Genomic DNA, 19,132 nt, shown 5'->3' on the forward strand with positions numbered 1-19,132 from the left:
TATCACTATAGATCCTTCACTGTATATAATATATCACTATAAATCCTTCACTGTATACAATGTATCAATATAAATCCTTCACTGTACATAATTTATCACTATAGATCATTCACTGTATATAATATATCACTATAAATCCTTCACTGTATATAATGTATCACTATAGTATAGATCATTCACTGTATACAATGTATCACTATAGTATAAATCCTTCACTGTATATAATATATCACTATAGATCATTCACTGTATATAATATATCACTATAAATCCTTCACTGTATATAATGTATCACTATAGCTCATTCACTGTATACAATGTATCACTATAGTATAAATCATTCACTGTATATAATGTATCACTATAAATCATTCACTGTATATTATGTATCACTATAAATCATTCACTGTATATTATGTATCAATGTATAGAGCCTTACAGACCACTGTATTTAATGCATAGATCGTTCACTGTTTATAATGTATAGATCACTGTATATAATGTATCCATGTATAGATCCCGTACTTTTTATAAACTCTCTCAGCGTGAAATACTTCACCGTACACTATATACAACCTTCACTATATAAAATGTATCCCTATATAGATCATTCACAGTGTAAAATGTACAGACCCCAGACTTTATATATATCAATGTATAGATCCTTCACTGTATATAAACCATCAATGTATAGAACCCACAGTGTATATAATATATTAATTTATAGATATTCACTGTATATAAACCATCAATGTATAGAACCCACAGTGTATATAATATATTAATGTATAGATCTTCACTGTATATAAACCATCAATGTATAGAACCCACAGTGTATATAATATATCAATGTATAGATCCTTCACTGTATATAAACCATCAATGTATAGAACCCACAGTGTATATAATATATTAATGTATAGATCTTCACTGTATATAAACTATTGATGTATAGATCCCGCATTGTATATGATGTATAGCTCCCACACTGCATATAAACTTTCTCTATGTACAGACCCCATACTGTATATAAGCTCTTAATGTATAGTTCCCATACTGTATATAAGATCTATCCATGTGGAGATCCCATACTGTATATAACCTATCTCAATATATATAAGCTCTATCAATGTATATATCCCATATTGTATAGGAGCTCTATCAATGTATATATACCATACTGTATATAAAATCCCTCAATGTATAGATCCCATATTGTATATAGTCTCTCAATATATATAAGCTCTATCAATGTATATATCCCATACTGTATAGGAGCTCTATCAATGTATAGATACCAAAGTGTATATAAACTCTCTTAATGTATAGATCCCATAATATATGACATCCCTCAATGTATAGATCCCATATTGTATATAGTCTCTCAATGTAGAGATCACATATTGTATATATACTCTCCATGTATAGTACCCATATTGTGTATATACTCTCCATGTATAGTACCCATATTGTATATATACTCTAAATGTATAGTACCCATATTGTATATATTCTCTCCATGTATAGTACCCATATTGTATATATACTCTCCATGTATAGTACCCATATTGTATATATACTCTCCATGTATAGTACCCATATTGTATATATACTCTCAATGTATGGATCCCATATTGTATATAGTCTCTCAATGTAGAGATCACATATTGTATATATACTCTCCATGTATAGTACCCATATTGTATATATACTCTCCATGTATAGTACCCATATTGTATATATACTCTCAATGTATGGATCCCATATTGTATATAGTCTATCAATGTAGAGATCACATATTGTATATATACTCTCCATGTATAGTACCCATATTGTATATATACTCTAAATGTATAGTACCCATATTGTATATATACTCTCCATGTATAGTACCCATATTGTATATATACTCTCCATGTATAGTACCCATATTGTATATATACTCTAACTGTATAGTACCCATATTGTATATATACTCTCCATGTATAGTACCCATATTGTATATATACTCTCAATGTATGGATCCCATATTGTATATAGTCTCTCAATGTATGGATCCCATATTGTATATAGTCTCTCAATGTAGAGATCACATATTGTATATATACTCTCCATGTATAGTACCCATATTGTATATATATTCTCCATGTATAGTACCCATATTGTATATATGCTCTAAATGTATAGTACCCATATTGTATATAGTCTCTCAATGTATGGATCCCATATTGTATATATACTCTCAATGTATGGATCCCATATTGTATATATGCTCTAAATGTATAGTACCCATATTGTATATATACTCTCATGTATAGTACCCATATTGTATATATACTCTCAATGTATGGATCCCATATTGTATATATACTCTCAATGTATGGATCCCATATTGTATATTGTATATAGTCTCTCAATGTAGAGATCACATATTGTATATATACTCTCCATGTATAGTACCCATATTGTATATATACTCTAAATGTATAGTACCCATATTGTATATATATTCTCCATGTATAGTACCCATATTGTATATATGCTCTAAATGTATAGTACCCATATTGTATATAGTCTCTCAATGTATGGATCCCATATTGTATATATACTCTCAATGTATGGATCCCATATTGTATATATACTCTCAATGTATGGATCCCATATTGTATATAGTCTCTCAATGTAGAGATCACATATTGTATATATACTCTCCATGTATAGTACCCATATTGTATATATGCTCTAAATGTATAGTACCCATATTGTATATATACTCTCAATGTATGGATCCCATATTGTATATATACTCTCAATGTATGGATCCCATATTGTATATAGTCTCTCAATGTATGGATCCCATATTGTATATAGTCTCTCAATGTAGAGATCACATATTGTATATATACTCTCCATGTATAGTACCCATATTGTATATATGCTCTAAATGTATAGTACCCATATTGTATATATACTCTTAATGTATGGATCCCATATTGTATATAGTCTCTCAATGTATGGATCCCATATTGTATATAGTCTCTCAATGTATGGATCCCATATTGTATATATATTCTCCATGTATAGTACCCATATTGTATATATGCTCTAGATGTATAGTACCCATATTGTATATATACTCTTAATGTATGGATCCCATATTGTATATAGTCTCTCAATGTATGGATCCCATATTGTATATAGTCTCTCAATGTATGGATCCCATATTGTATATATACGCTCAATGTATAGTACCCATATTGTATATATACTCTCAATGTATGGATCCCATATTGTATATAGTCTCTCAATGTATGGATCCCATATTGTATATAGTCTCTCAATGTATGGATCCCATATTGTATATAGTCTCTCAATGTATGGATCCCATATTGTATATAGTCTCTCAATGTATGGATCCCATATTGTATATAGTCTCTCAATGTATGGATCCCATATTGTATATAGTCTCTCAATGTATGGATCCCCTATTGTATATAGTCTCTCAATGTATGGATCCCATATTGTATATAGTCTCTCAATGTATGGATCCCATATTGTATATATAGTCTCTCAATGTATGGATCCCATATTGTATATGACAACACCTTGAGCTCTTTGTCATGTTCCTCAAACCATTCCTGAACAATTTTTGCAGTGTTACAGGGTGCGTTATTCTACTGAAAGTGGCCACTGCCATCAGGGAACACCATTGCCATTAACGGGTGTACGTGGTCTGCAACAATCTCTCGGTAGGTGGTACGTGTCAAAGTAACATCCACATGAATGTCAGGACCCGAGGTTTCCCAGAAGGACATTGCCCGGAGTATAACACTGCACCCTGCATAGGGCATCCTGTTGCCATCTCTTCCCCAGGTAAACAACTGCAAACACACCATGATTCATCCATGGTTCAGGTCTGACGCTCACGTCCCCAATAAAGGTGCTTTCGGCAGGGGGCAATTGATGGGAGATGCCCTTCTAGTTTACTGGTAGCCCAGGAATGGTTTACCATGTGGAATGTGAGCACTCATGGGCACTCTGACTGGTCTGCGACTATGCAACCTGCGATGAACCTGAAACATTTTAGCAATTCATCTCATCTTCCCTCCACCTGGGCAGCAATGAGCATTGGTCGCCCATGATAACGACGGGTAATTTTGTAACATGATTTATTTGGAAATAAAAGTGAATTTTAGTGAAACGAAAACATAAATTACTTTTTCCAATGCAAATTAGATATTTTTTTCCAGAAATGTTAAATTCACGTTGAATTCTTGTCAATTGACTCTTTATTGAATAACCCTGAGAGTAAGTGTCACACACTATCCCTTATCTGTACATGCAGTATGTATTACGCACTCACATATTTACCCTTAAAAGTGAGTGTGTGTTATATTGTATTATATAATATGAAAGCATGGTTTAAAATCGTTTCTATTATCATAACAAGTCACACCAAATGTGAAAGACACGATAAAAGCTTTATAGAAATAGAAATGACAACAAGGTCATCCCTTTCCAAACCCCTCCGTGATAGCTTTATGTTTATACTGCCCCAGACTTCTTGAGTTTTCTGCAAAGTTTTATAATAATATGTAAAAAAACAAACAAAAAAAGCCACAAATAAGCGCTCGCTACAACAATATACAGGAAGGCACCAGTAAATCAGTGAGGATTGCCAAAACCTTACAAGCAATACAAATAGTGACAAACAAAGTGACAAACCACAGCCAAAAGGGTGTAAAATTGTATAACACTCTTGTGTTTATATGAATATATATATTTACATATGCTTCTATCGATTCAATGTACACTGGTATTGGGTAACATTCGTTAACCTCAAAAGAGAAAAAAAAGGACAACAAATAGTGCGATATGTAACAATATTTCGAATATTTTGTTTAAAGTGTATAGAGGGCCAACTCACACTTTACTGAGCTACTAAGAGCTCTGCTGTTATTCACCTGGACGGTACAATCCCAGGCTATGGATATATACAACTCTATAGTACTTGCCGTCCAATATATATGGAGAAAATAAAGCAGAGAAAGGTCTTGTGGTGTAGTATATCAATACACAAGATAGGTAGTAAATGAGTGGTATCCTACTTACAATATGCAGAGCAGTAAACTGCTCTGGTATGAAGAGCGTTGGATGTATTATCCCCACCTGGGATATGCCGGCTATACCAGGAAATATAATGACAGGAATGAGATGATAAAATAATGAAATAGAAGTAAAATACTTTATTAATATATGGTAAAGAGGTATAATATATCTATATATAAAGTACAATAGGGAATAAGAGTAAAATCCTTCCAGTACCAACTGGGCCCAGCTGGGCTTCCTCAGAAGTGTGGCATTTTATTTAACCCAGAAAGGAACCAAACACAGTGTTAGATTCACATATCAAGTCCTTATATGCAGTAGATTGACAGGTACCACCAACTCATTTACCTCCTTTTATATTGCTTACCATATCACCAGCACGGAAATTACTTCACCCACCTGGTGCATCTACTCTGCCAATAAGACATCCACAGGGCACCTACTGATGGGACAAAGGACCAAGTGCGGCCTACAGCAATAGGTCAATATAAGAGCCGGGGACCGAATGACGGCCTAATGCAGTCAGGTATTATTCCCAGTAATACGTGTGATAATATGTTACTTTAGATGGGGAGTTAGTTACTATATTAAAAAGATCATATATGTTGAGAGGTCTTCACCCCTATCAGACGGGTTCCTCTGGGCAGCTGCCTATCCTGTCCATTTTTTAGGAAGATTTTACGGAGCCAAACAATGAATAGAACACAGGTTCGTAATGTCGGGTGTTATTTTCATGATTAATCTTTACATTGAAACAAAGTGCAATTTGCTTTTACTGCACCCTTTCTGTTTGTCCCTCGGCTTCCTGTTTGTTCCAAAATGCTGCACGATTTGCGATCCAGCGGTTTACTGTGGAAAACTTTCATTTGAACTACTACTCCCAGAATCCTCTGTTGCTGATGGAATAATGTGACAGAAACGTAAATAATTAGCAGTCTTTCCTCGATTGGTGAGAGCTCAGTTCAGATGCTGCAAAGTCGGGTCATTTGCAACAAATGGAAGATCTTCGACTGTCGATATCTTTTTATTATTATTATTTTTTTCCAATTATGATTATTGCATATTTTTTTATGCATTGTTTATCTGTTACGTTACAAGTTGGTGATATCCAGCAGGGATAGTTCCATTAATTGTTAAAAAAAAAAAAAAAAAGGAATTCTTTTCGACTATAATCGGTTACTCGGTGCATTTATAATTGGTTTGCTTTAATGTGATTTGGTTAAACAATGAAATGAATTGAAGAAAACTGAATAATAAAAATTGGCCTCAGATAGCCAGGCGGTGATCACACGTGGGTTGAGCTGTTTTGACCTGACTTTAGAAATTTGTTTTTCAGTTTATTGTGATTCATTAATTTGCTTAATTTGTATCATTCACTGTTTGTTCTCGACTTGTTTATTAACAGACAGTTATGGACAAGCTATACCACAGGGATAAATAGGGTCACTTTAAAACAAGGGCTGTTGTTTAAATGGAATTAATTTGGGCACATTGTGCTGTATTGAAACCACTTGAATTTCTTTAATAGTTGTATTGGGCAGGGGGTATGCAACCTTTGGCAACTTTGGTTGTGGACTACTGCTCCCCTAGTACTTTGCCAGCATTAATGCTCTAAGAGCATTATGGGAGATGTAGTCCATAAGATCTGGATTGCTGAAGGTTGCCTACCCCTGATCTAGAAGCTTCACAATACGGTTCAGTTCAAGCAATACCTACAGTCATGGGAGAATGCAGTGATGGCCCTCGAAAATGTTGAAGAAAAGTTTGTCCGGTTCTGTTTCGTCCGGTTCTGAATATGAGTTCTGAACTGTAGGCGTCACATTCCAACAGAATTTTATTTTGAAGGAAGCAGGAAAAAGCCCATAAACCACTCCAGTTGGCGGACTCTGAGTATTTTAGTAGCCTGCAGTAACACATATAACCACAGGGGGCATCTGTGATAGTGTAGGATCAGTGCTTCATATTCTTCCAAGTGCTTTCCATGCAGCTGCTTTTAACGAGAGCTCGACATGGGCTTATTTATATAACAGCCTTGTCCAGGGCACTTTACACAGATTAGTGATAGTACTGCTGGGGACGAGTACATTCAAAGGAAACTCGAACAACCACAACCACTACAGCTTATTGAAGAACTCTTTGAGTGCAGTCTCTCCAGTTTTCAAACAGTTTGGCAAAATAAAGGATCCCCTGGCACCCATATATTTATAAATGAATAAATTGCTGTTAACCTTTTGGCTGTGAATATTTAGGGTTTTAGAAGTTTTACGTGAAGCCAAGAGAAGGTAGTTGATTGGATGATGGTGGAATTTGTATCAGTGCTGAAGGGAAGCAGGAGGGTGCATGGAGAGGGAGAAGGAGTAAGGATTATGGGGGGTGGGACAAAAATGGCCGGTTGGGGGGTAACGGGGTATCCTTGAGGCGCAAGGATTGGGCGAGTAAAGGAACAAAGCTTACTTTTACAACATCTGGGTGATTGTTACAGAAAAACCTTTATCATTGCTTGAAACATTTTAGCAATTCTTCTAAGGATATTGGCTGACATTGATGGGAGTTGCCCTTCTAGTTTACTGGTAGCCCAGGAATGGTTTACCATGTGGGATGTGGGCAGAGGTCAGTGTAATCTTCTCCCGAAAACATCGATGAGGAACAATGAAACCTGATCCACTCCATATCTGCAGCGAGAATCTTTGAATCTTTGATATATGTCTCTTTTGTGAATCACGTCTCATGATAGCAGCTTGTTATATTTATTTTAAAGAGATTAATGTAGCACTTCTGGTGTCTATAGCATGTCCCCTGTAAACCTTTTAATTACATTGTAATTACATTGGTGCCTAGTAACAACTCTACTGGCTGTCACTCAGATGGTCACTAGAGGTACTTCCTATCTCAGTGCTGCACTGTGTCTCCACGTTTTGCTGCACATGCGCAATAGCCTCCCAATGCTTTCCTATGAGACAGCATTGGATTGGCTGAGATCATCAAAGATTGTTGATGTCAGCCATGTAGGTGGAGCCAGCGAGACCAGTGCAGCGTGTGAGATAAGATGAGTAAAATCCCCTTTTTCCTGCACAGAGAGGAGGGCTGGTAACCTAAACAGCAACTTCAACACTATAGTCTCAGTAACACACGTTTGTATTCCTGACGCTTTAGAGTTCCTTTAAATTTCATGACTGAACCCTTGTTTTTTTGTTATCCCTTTTGGTTGAATCTCTTTTTTTAAATAATTATATTTTACTTTTGGGTGTCATTTTCTTTTTTTAAATATTTTTTTTATATTTTACCTTTGTAGTCTTGTTTATTTTATTTGTTTTCTATTCTATATATTACTGATGAAGTTTTGTTTTGAAGACAATAGAATCCTTACTGGGTATTAGTGGATAAGATCTTCAGCTTTGCGTAACCGCTCATTGCATTGGATCGCGGAGCAGTTAAATGATGCGACGTGGCACCTTCTCCTAGTGTGAATCAGATGCTCTTGAAAATGAATTCTGGCACCCCGTCCAAGTCTAACGTCCAGGTTTAAAATACTGATATGACATGTTGCAGTAAAAGTGTTACATCTCACACTGGGAATGTAGTAGACTTGTCAGGTTATCGTCACAGTTATTTATTTTGTTTTTGTTTTTTACATCCTAATAATTTTTTTTAACTTCGCCTTCTGGTAACTGGACCCAAGTCAGGCCTCCGAAGAGTTAAATGACGAAACTCGATTCCTTTTATGATGTACGGAATTTCCTACATAGATCAAATGTTCTTTTGAAGTCAAGATTGTAGAATGATATCATTTTTATCCTTTTTTTGTTCCTAACCGGGACAGGATTAGTTTCCTGGTATGTTTACAAGGCCGCTTACATATAAATAAAATATTTTCCGTCTTTTGTAACCTTTCTGATCAAAGTCAGACCTCGTCTTTCATGTTCCCTTTGCTTTGTTTTTTTTTTCTGAGGGGTTTTGCAGGTGAGTGGTGGGTGGCCACTTTTAAAGATGGCTTCTGTGGACAGAAAATGTTAACAAGTTCCCCAGGATAACCGGTACTAAATGAAAAAGGTAATTGAGACGTTAAGCATGTCGTGTCAAATGAGGAGATGGGAAAGGAGATAAGTTTGAAATGACTTCATTTCGAAAACACTGACCACCAGAAATTCCTATAGTCTTTTTGTGAATTTAGCTGTGTGTTGCTGCTTCCTAGTGGACGAAATATAAACTACAGTTGCACGTTAAATTGAATCTGTCCGCTACAATTATGTTTACATTTCAAGAAAGCATATGCACCATCTATGTGTATTTTTTAACAATTTGGCAGAAATTCACTGATACAATCTGTATCTATAGATTAACCCAAACAGTCAGCCAAATCCAAACCTTGTCAGGTAAAATTGTCAACTAATCGTAAATATACACTTTATTACAGACACAAACAATAAAAATAAATAAACGGCAGTAATTACAGGTGGGATCTGAACAGTAAGACTAATCTGAGACAATGTATAATGATGATACTATTGGAACGCAATCCCTGCGGGTGAACACAGTGCTGGTATAATGATACTGCTGTATAATGGCCCGTCGCACTTCTCTCCTCTCCCCTGCTAATCCAGTCAGGGATAGATGGAGCGATAAGACTTTTCCAAAACGCTAGAGTCTATTATTTGGCCACATCTAAAGGAAAATTCAAAGCACCTTAACCACTACAGTGTGCTGAGGTTATGGTGCCATGAGTGTCCCGACACCCCTCCATTGTCATGAGTCAAACCATTTTAGAGTATGAGTATGGTTAAGTATGGTAAGGGTATGTGTATGAGTGTATCACAGAGCTCCACAGCAATAAAACTCACATTAATGTGCAGTGTGTATGAGTGTATCAGAGAGCTCCACAGCAATAAAACTCACATTAATGTACAGTGTGTATGAATGTATCACAGAGCTCCACAGCAATAAAACTCACATTAATGTGCAGTGTGTATGAGTGTATCAGAGAGCTCCACAGCAATAAAACTCACATTAATGTACAGTGTGTATGAATGTATCACAGAGCTCCACAGCAATAAAACTCACAATAATGTGCAGTGTGTATGAATGTATCACAGAGCTCCACAGCAATAAAACTCACAGTAATGTGCAGTGTGTGAGTGTATCACACAGCTGCACCGCAATAAGAAATGTGAGATATGTATGAAGACATTACAGAGCACCCACGACCCACTAACAAACACACAATGAGATATTCACTCATCTACGCAGCCATACATTCATAAATACAAACTACAATAACAATTATTTGTATAGTGTCAACATATTCCGCAGCGCTGTACCATAGGTAAACAAAACAAACAATACATTCTAACAAAACATTATCGACATACTGGTGAAATGGGACCTGCTAAAATGAGCTTACAATCTAAAAACACTAGGCATGTGCACGGTTCGGTTCGGCATTCCAAAATTCGTGATTTTCGCAATTCGGGACTTCGACAATTCGGCACTTCAAGACTTCGGAACTTCGGAACTTCGGCAACTTCGAAACTTTGGCACTTCAGCACTTCGGAACTTCGGCACTTCGGAAATTCGGCAACTTCAGCACTTCGGAACTTCGGCACTTCAACACTTCGATACTTCGGAAATTCGGCAACTTTGACACTTCGGCACTTTGACACTTTGACACTTCGGAACTTCGGCATTTCGGAATTTTGGGACTTCGGCACCTCGGGACTTCTTTTGCAGCCGCTTGGTATATAACTCCCTAATTCCCACGGTATCAGGGAGTTATCTACCAAAAGGCTGAAAGACTTAAATTGGTCTTTCAGCCAAATTTACTAATACTAAGTAAAAATTACTTAGTATTAGTAAATTTTGCCCCTACTCGCTATACCGCAAGTAGGGGCATGTCTAGTAAACAGGGAGCAGCCTGTGACTGCTCACTGTTTAAAAAAATAAAATAAAATAGTGCCCCCCGGCCCCCACCCCTGAGCGGCGGGTGGGGGCCCTAAAAACTAATAAGGGGGCAGGGCCGGAATGGCCCACCGGGATACCGGGAAATTTCCCGGTGGGCCGCGGCATCTGGGGGCTCCGCAAGTATGTGCCACCGGGTGGCCGGTCCGGTGGCACACTCAGAGGGGGGCCGGCGGCCGCGTTCCACACTGCAGCCTCGCCGGTCCGGCTGCACTCCTACTGCTGAGGGCTGAAGGAGGAGGGAGCATATCTTTACCATGCTCCCTCGCGGTTCCCACAATTCACAGCACGGATGCTGCTGTGAATTGTGGGAACCGCGAGGGAGCATGGTAGAGATATGCTCCCTCCCCCTTCAGCCCTCAGCAGTAGGAGTGCAGCCGGACCGGCGAGGCTGTAGTGTGGAACGCGGCCGGCCCCCTGACTCCTCGACTCCTCTAAGGTGGGTGGGGGTGAATAGAGAGAGATACAGAGGGGGAGGGGGGGTTAATAGAGAGAGATACAGAGGGGGGGGTTAATAGAGAGAGAGATACAGGGGGGGTTAATAGAGAGAGATACAGAGGGGGGGTTAATAGAGAGAGATACAGAGGGGGGTAATAGAGAGAGATACAGGGGGGGGTTAATAGAGAGAGAGATACAGAGGGGGGGTTAATAGAGAGAGATACAGAGGGGGGGTTAATAGAGAGAGATATATAGAGAGATAAAGGGGGGGGTTAATAGAGAGAGATACAGAGGGGGGGTTAATAGAGAGAGATATATAGAGAGATAAAGGGGGGGGTTAATAGAGAGAGATACAGAGGGGGGTTAATAGAGAGAGATACAGAGGGGGCGTTAATAGAGAGAGATACAGAGGGGGGGTTAATAGAGAGAGATACAGAGGGGGGGTTAATAGAGAGAGATACAGAGGGGGGGTTAATAGAGAGAGATACAGAGGGGGGGTTAATAGAGAGAGATACAGGGGGGTTAATAGAGAGAGATACAGGGGGGTTTAATGGAGAGAGATACAGAGGGGGGTTAATAGAGAGAGATACAGAGGGGGGTGAATAGAGAGAGAGACAGAGGGGATGGGGGGAGAATAGAGAGAGAGACAGAGGGGGGTGAATAGGGACAGAGGGGGGGAGTGCCACAGGGAGAGGGGGGAGAGTGAGACACAAGGGGAGAAAGAGGGGCGAATAGAGAGAGACAGAGGGGGAGGGAGAGTGCCACAGGGAAAGGAGGGAGAAAGAGACAGAGGGGGGAGGGTGAGACACAAGGGGAGAAAGAGGGGCGAATAGAGAGAGACAGAGGGGGAGTGCCACAGGGAAACTCTAGTCCTGGAGCTACGGGCTAGAGTTCACTCTCACCACTGCGACCACCAGGGATTCCTGGTGTTCCCAGTGGTGAGAGTGAACTCTAGCCCCATACAAACACTGCCCACACTCACACCATACACATTCACACACTGCCCCCCCATACACACACACAGACCCCCATACACACATTGCCCTATACACACATTGCCCCACACACCCTACACACTGAACCTTTCACACACATTGCACCCCTCACACATTGCACCCCTGCTCCTATACCCTACTACAGCCCCATATCCCAACGGTTTGACTTTTTACTCTGGGAGCGGGTCCCGGCACTCCTGGCACCATAACCACTACACAGAGCTGTAGTGGTTATTGTGCATGGATTATTTCTTTAAATAATCTATAAGTGCCCCTCCTGAGATCAGGCTCTGGATCCGCCACTGATTTTATATGTATATATATATATATATATATATATATATATATATAATTATGCCTATAATATTTATACATATATTAATGTACATTTATATATGCATAATACACTAAGAAATGTCATTAATATGTACCATATGTAATGAGCAGATATTGGCCCAGTCTTGTTGCTAGGTGCATACTCTAGCACAATAACATATTTAAAGTGAAGAGCGCACCCACAGGACTTCAAAATAAACAAGATACCGTCATTTTTTACAGTTGTGCCCTACATACATTCACTATTTCAGTCCCATTACCAAGCTTTACTTAATATGTCATGGTAGTTGGACTGAAACATTGGTTATATGCAAAGGCACGTCTGCTTAAAATAAATCTGCACTCTTTTTTTTTAAGCCTATATGTGCTTTTTTTTCACGTTGGAGTAATAATTTTAATTTTAAGTTATCTTTTCTAACTCTGTATCTGCACACTATGCTGGCGCGACGCATTATGGGGCTGGTAAATAATTTTTTTCCAGGGCTGCTTTTAATTCCCAGTCCTCCCCCCTGGCCCCCACCCCTGAGCGGCGGGTGCGGGCCCTAAACTAGAATAAGGGGGGGACCTTATGTTCTCCCCCCTGGCCCCCACCCCTGAGCGGTGGTTGGGACCCTAAACAAGAATAAGGGGGAGGAACCTAGTGTCCTCCCCCTGGCCCCCACCCCTCAGCGGCGGGTGAGGGCCCTAAATACTAATGGGGGGACCTAATGTCCTCCCCCTGGCCCCCACCCCTGAGCGGTGGGTGGGGGCCCTAAATTGTAATAAGGGGGGGACCTAGTGTCCTCCCCCCTGGCCCCCACCCTGAGCGGTGGGTGGGGGCCCTAAACAAGAATAAGGGGGGGACCTTGTGTCCTCCCCCCCTGCCCCCACCCCTCAGCGGTGGGTGGGGGCACTAAATACTAATAAGGGGGGGGACCTAATGTCCTCCCCCCTGGCCCCCACCCCTGAGCGGCAGGTGGGGGCCCTAAATTGTAATAAGGGGGGGGACCTAGTGTCCTCCCCCGCAGGCCCCCACCCTTGAGCGGCGGGTGGGGACCCTAAACAAATCCCCCCCAGGCTACTAGGGGTCCCCGAACCCCTAGTCACCCCCTCCCCCCCAATAAAAATTATCCCCCTACCTACCCCTCTCACCCTAAAAATAATGAGGGGGGACCTTTAACTAAGTACCTGTAAAAAAAACCAAAAAAAAACTTACCATTCAATGTTTTCTTTCTTCTAAAATCTTATTTTTTCAGCCCCAAGTCTACGCGGAGCCCTCCATGGGTGAAGATGGATTATTTTTTTTTGCGCTCGTTTTTTTTTTTATAATTGCGTCGGTTATTATGGTTTTTTATTTGCCCTTTTTTGGGGCTGAAAAAAGAAGATTTTAGAAGAAAGAAAACATCGAATGGTAAGTTTTTGTTTTTTTTTACAGGTACTTAGTTAAAGGTCCCCACCTCATCATTTTTAGGGTGAGGGGGATAGGTAGGGGGATACTTTTTATTGGGGGGGAGGGGGTGACTAGGGGTTTGGGGACCCCTAGTCACCTGGGGGACACGCATTTTTTTAGGGCCCCTACCAGCCGCTCAAGGGTGGAGGCCAGGGGGAGGACCTTAGGTCCCCCCCTTATTAGTATTTAGGAGGGGGCAGGGCCGGACTGGCCCACCGGGATACCGGGAAATTTCCCGGTGGGCCGCGGCATCTGGGGGCTCCGCAAGTATGTGCCACCGGGTGGCCGGTCCGGTGGCACACTCAGAGGGGGGCCGGCGGCCGCGTTCCACACTGCAGCCTCGCCGGTCCGGCTGCACTCCTACTGCTGAGGGCTGAAGGAGGAGGGAGCATATCTTTACCATGCTCCCTCGCGGTTCCCACAATTCACAGCACGGATGCTGCTGTGAATTGTGGGAACCGCGAGGGAGCATGGTAGAGATATGCTCCCTCCCCCTTCAGCCCTCAGCAGTAGGAGTGCAGCCGGACCGGCGAGGCTGTAGTGTGGAACGCGGCCGGCCCCCTGACTCCTCGACTCCTCTAAGGTGGGTGGGGGTGAATAGAGAGAGATACAGAGGGGGAGGGGGGGTTAATAGAGAGAGATACAGAGGGGGGGGGTTAATAGAGAGAGAGATACAGGGGGGGTTAATAGAGAGAGATACAGAGGGGGGGTTAATAGAGAGAGATACAGAGGGGGGGTAATAGAGAGAGATACAGGGGGGGGTTAATAGAGAGAGAGATACAGAGGGGGGGTTAATAGAGAGAGATACAGAGGGGGGGTTAATAGAGAGAGATATATAGAGAGATAAAGGGGGGGGTTAATAGAGAGAGATACAGAGGGGGGGTTAATAGAGAGAGATATATAGAGAGATAAAGGGGGGGTTAATAGAGAGAGATACAGAGGGGGGTTAATAGAGAGAGATACAGAGGGGGCGTTAATAGAGAGAGATACAGAGGGGGGGTTAATAGAGAGAGATACAGAGGGGGGGTTAATAGAGAGAGATACAGAGGGGGGGTTAATAGAGAGAGATACAGAGGGGGGGTTAATAGAGAGAGATACAGGGGGGTTAATAGAGAGAGATACAGGGGGGTTTAATGGAGAGAGATACAGAGGGGGGTTAATAGAGAGAGATACAGAGGGGGGTGAATAGAGAGAGAGACAGAGGGGATGGGGGGAGAATAGAGAGAGAGACAGAGGGGGGTGAATAGGGACAGAGGGGGGGAGTGCCACAGGGAGAGGGGGGAGAGTGAGACACAAGGGGAGAAAGAGGGGCGAATAGAGAGAGACAGAGGGGGAGGGAGAGTGCCACAGGGAAAGGAGGGAGAAAGAGACAGAGGGGGGAGGGTGAGACACAAGGGGAGAAAGAGGGGCGAATAGAGAGAGACAGAGGGGGAGTGCCACAGGGAAACTCTAGCCCTGGAGCTACGGGCTAGAGTTCACTCTCACCACTGCGACCACCAGGGATTCCTGGTGTTCCCAGTGGTGAGAGTGAACTCTAGCCCCATACAAACACTGCCCACACTCACACCATACACATTCACACACTGCCCCCCCATACACACACACAGACCCCCATACACACATTGCCCTATACACACATTGCCCCACACACCCTACACACTGAACCTTTCACACACATTGCACCCCTCACACATTGCACCCCTGCTCCTATACCCTACTACAGCCCCATATCCCAACGGTTTGACTTTTTACTCTGGGAGCGGGTCCCGGCACTCCTGGCACCATAACCACTACACAGAGCTGTAGTGGTTATTGTGCATGGATTATTTCTTTAAATAATCTATAAGTGCCCCTCCTGAGATCAGGCTCTGGATCCGCCACTGATTTTATATGTATATATATATATATATATATATATATATAATTATGCCTATAATATTTATACATATATTAATGTACATTTATATATGCATAATACACTAAGAAATGTCATTAATATGTACCATATGTAATGAGCAGATATTGGCCCAGTCTTGTTGCTAGGTGATACTCCAGCACAATAACATATTTAAAGTGAAGAGCGCACCCACAGGACTTCAAAATAAACAAGATACCGTCATTTTTTACAGTTGTGCCCTACATACATTCACTATTTCAGTCCCATTACCAAGCTTTACTTAATATGTCATGGTAGTTGGACTGAAACATTGGTTATATGCAAAGGCACGTCTGCTTAAAATAAATCTGCACTCTTTTTTTTTAAGCCTATATGTGCTTTTTTTTCACGTTGGAGTAATAATTTTAATTTTAAGTTATCTTTTCTAACTCTGTATCTGCACACTATGCTGGCGCGACGCATTATGGGGCTGGTAAATAATTTTTTTCCAGGGCTGCTTTTAATTCCCAGTCCTCCCCCCTGGCCCCCACCCCTGAGCGGCGGGTGCGGGCCCTAAACTAGAATAAGGGGGGGACCTTATGTTCTCCCCCCTGGCCCCCACCCCTGAGCGGTGGTTGGGACCCTAAACAAGAATAAGGGGGAGGAACCTAGTGTCCTCCCCCTGGCCCCCACCCCTCAGCGGCGGGTGAGGGCCCTAAATACTAATGGGGGGACCTAATGTCCTCCCCCTGGCCCCCACCCCTGAGCGGTGGGTGGGGGCCCTAAATTGTAATAAGGGGGGGACCTAGTGTCCTCCCCCCTGGCCCCCACCCTGAGCGGTGGGTGGGGGCCCTAAACAAGAATAAGGGGGGGACCTTGTGTCCTCCCCCCTGGCCCCCACCCCTCAGCGGTGGGTGGGGGCACTAAATACTAATAAGGGGGGGGACCTAATGTCCTCCCCCCTGGCCCCCACCCCTGAGCGGCAGGTGGGGGCCCTAAATTGTAATAAGGGGGGGGACCTAGTGTCCTCCCCCGCAGGCCCCCACCCTTGAGCGGCGGGTGGGGACCCTAAACAAATCCCCCCCCAGGCTACTAGGGGTCCCCGAACCCCTAGTCACCCCCTCCCCCCCAATAAAAATTATCCCCCTACCTACCCCTCTCACCCTAAAAATAATGAGGGGGGACCTTTAACTAAGTACCTGTAAAAAAAAACAAAAAAAACTTACCATTCAATGTTTTCTTTCTTCTAAAATCTTATTTTTTCAGCCCCAAGTCTACGCGGAGCCCTCCATGGGTGAAGATGGATTATTTTTTTTTGCGCTCGTTTTTTTTTTTATAATTGCGTCGGTTATTATGGTTTTTTATTTGCCCTTTTTTGGGGCTGAAAAAAGAAGATTTTAGAAGAAAGAAAACATCGAATGGTAAGTTTTTTTTTTTTTTTACAGGTACTTAGTTAAAGGTCCCCACCTCATCATTTTTAGGGTGAGGGGGATAGGTAGGGGGATACTTTTTATTGGGGGGGAGGGGGTGACTAGGGGTTTGGGGACCCCTAGTCACCTGGGGGACACGCATTTTTTTAGGGCCCCTACCCGCCGCTCAAGGGTGGAGGCCAGGGGGAGGACCTTAGGTCCCCCCCTTATTAGTATTTAGGGCCCCCACCTGGCCAGGGGGAGGACACTAGGTGCCCCCCTTATTCCAATTTAGGGCCCCCACCCACAGCTTAGGGGTGGGGGCCAGGGGAGAGGACATTAGGTCCCCCCCCCTTATTCCAATTTAGGACCCCCACCCGCCGCTCAGGGGTGGGGGCCAGCGGGGAGGACATTAGGTCCCCCCTTATTTTACTGTAGGGCCCCCACCCACTTCTCAGGGATGGGGGCCAGGGGGGAGGACACTAGGTCCCCCCCTTATTAAAATTTAGGGCCCCCACCCACCGCTCAGGGGTGGGGGCCTGGGGGGAGGACAATAGGTCCCCCCCATTATTTTACATTAGGGCCCCCACCCACTGCTCAGGGGTGGGGGCCAGGGGGGAGGACATTAGGTTCCCTCCCCCTTATTCTGATTTCAGGCCCCCACCTGCCGCTTAGGTGTGGGGGCCGGGGGGGGACAATAAGTCCCCCCCCATTATTTTACGTTAGGGCCCCCACCCGCCGTTTTCTTTTTTTATAACAGTGAGTAGCCACAGGCTCAGGGGTGGGGGCCAGCGGGGAGGACATTAGGTCCCCCCTTATTTTACTGTAGGGCCCCCACCCACCTCTCAGGGGTGGGGGCCAGGGGGGAGGACATTAGGTCCCCCCCTTATTAAAATTTAGGGGCCCCACCCACCGCTCAGGGGTGGGGAGGGCCCGGGGGAGGACAATAGGTCCCCCCCATTATTTTACATTAGGGCCCCCACCCACCGCTCAGGGGTGGGGGCCAGGGGGGAGGGCATTAGGTCCCCCCCTTATTCTGATTTAGGACCCCCACCCACCGCTCAGGGGTGGGGGCCCGGGGGGAGGACATTAGGTTCCCTCCCCCTTATTCTGATTTAGGGCCCCCACCCGCCGCTCAGTTGTGGGGGCCGGGGGGAGGACATTAGGTCCCCCCCCATTATTTTACATTAGGGCCCCCACCCGCCGTTTTGTTTTTTTATAACAGTGAGCAGCCACAGGCTGCTCACTGTTTAATAGACATGCCCTACTCGCGGTATAGCAAGTAGGGGCATAATTTACTAATACTAAGTAATCTTTACTTAGTATTAGTAAATTTGGCTTTCAGCCTTTTAGTAGATAGCTCCCTAATACCGTGGGAATTAGGGAGTTGTCTACTTATTCATTCCTGTCATTACATTGACTGGCCAAGTAACTTACATTTTATATGAATGTATGTTACTTGATTGTTGTTACTTGAAGTGTTGCAAATGCTTACAGCTGAATCCTGGCTATGTTTGTATACTTTTTTTATTTAAAATTGTATACAATGTAACATTCTTCTTCTTTCACTGGGTAATATTAGTACTTA

Source organism: Pelobates fuscus, chromosome 3 (assembly GCF_036172605.1).
Source record: "Pelobates fuscus isolate aPelFus1 chromosome 3, aPelFus1.pri, whole genome shotgun sequence".
Classification (NCBI taxonomy): domain Eukaryota; kingdom Metazoa; phylum Chordata; class Amphibia; order Anura; family Pelobatidae; genus Pelobates; species Pelobates fuscus.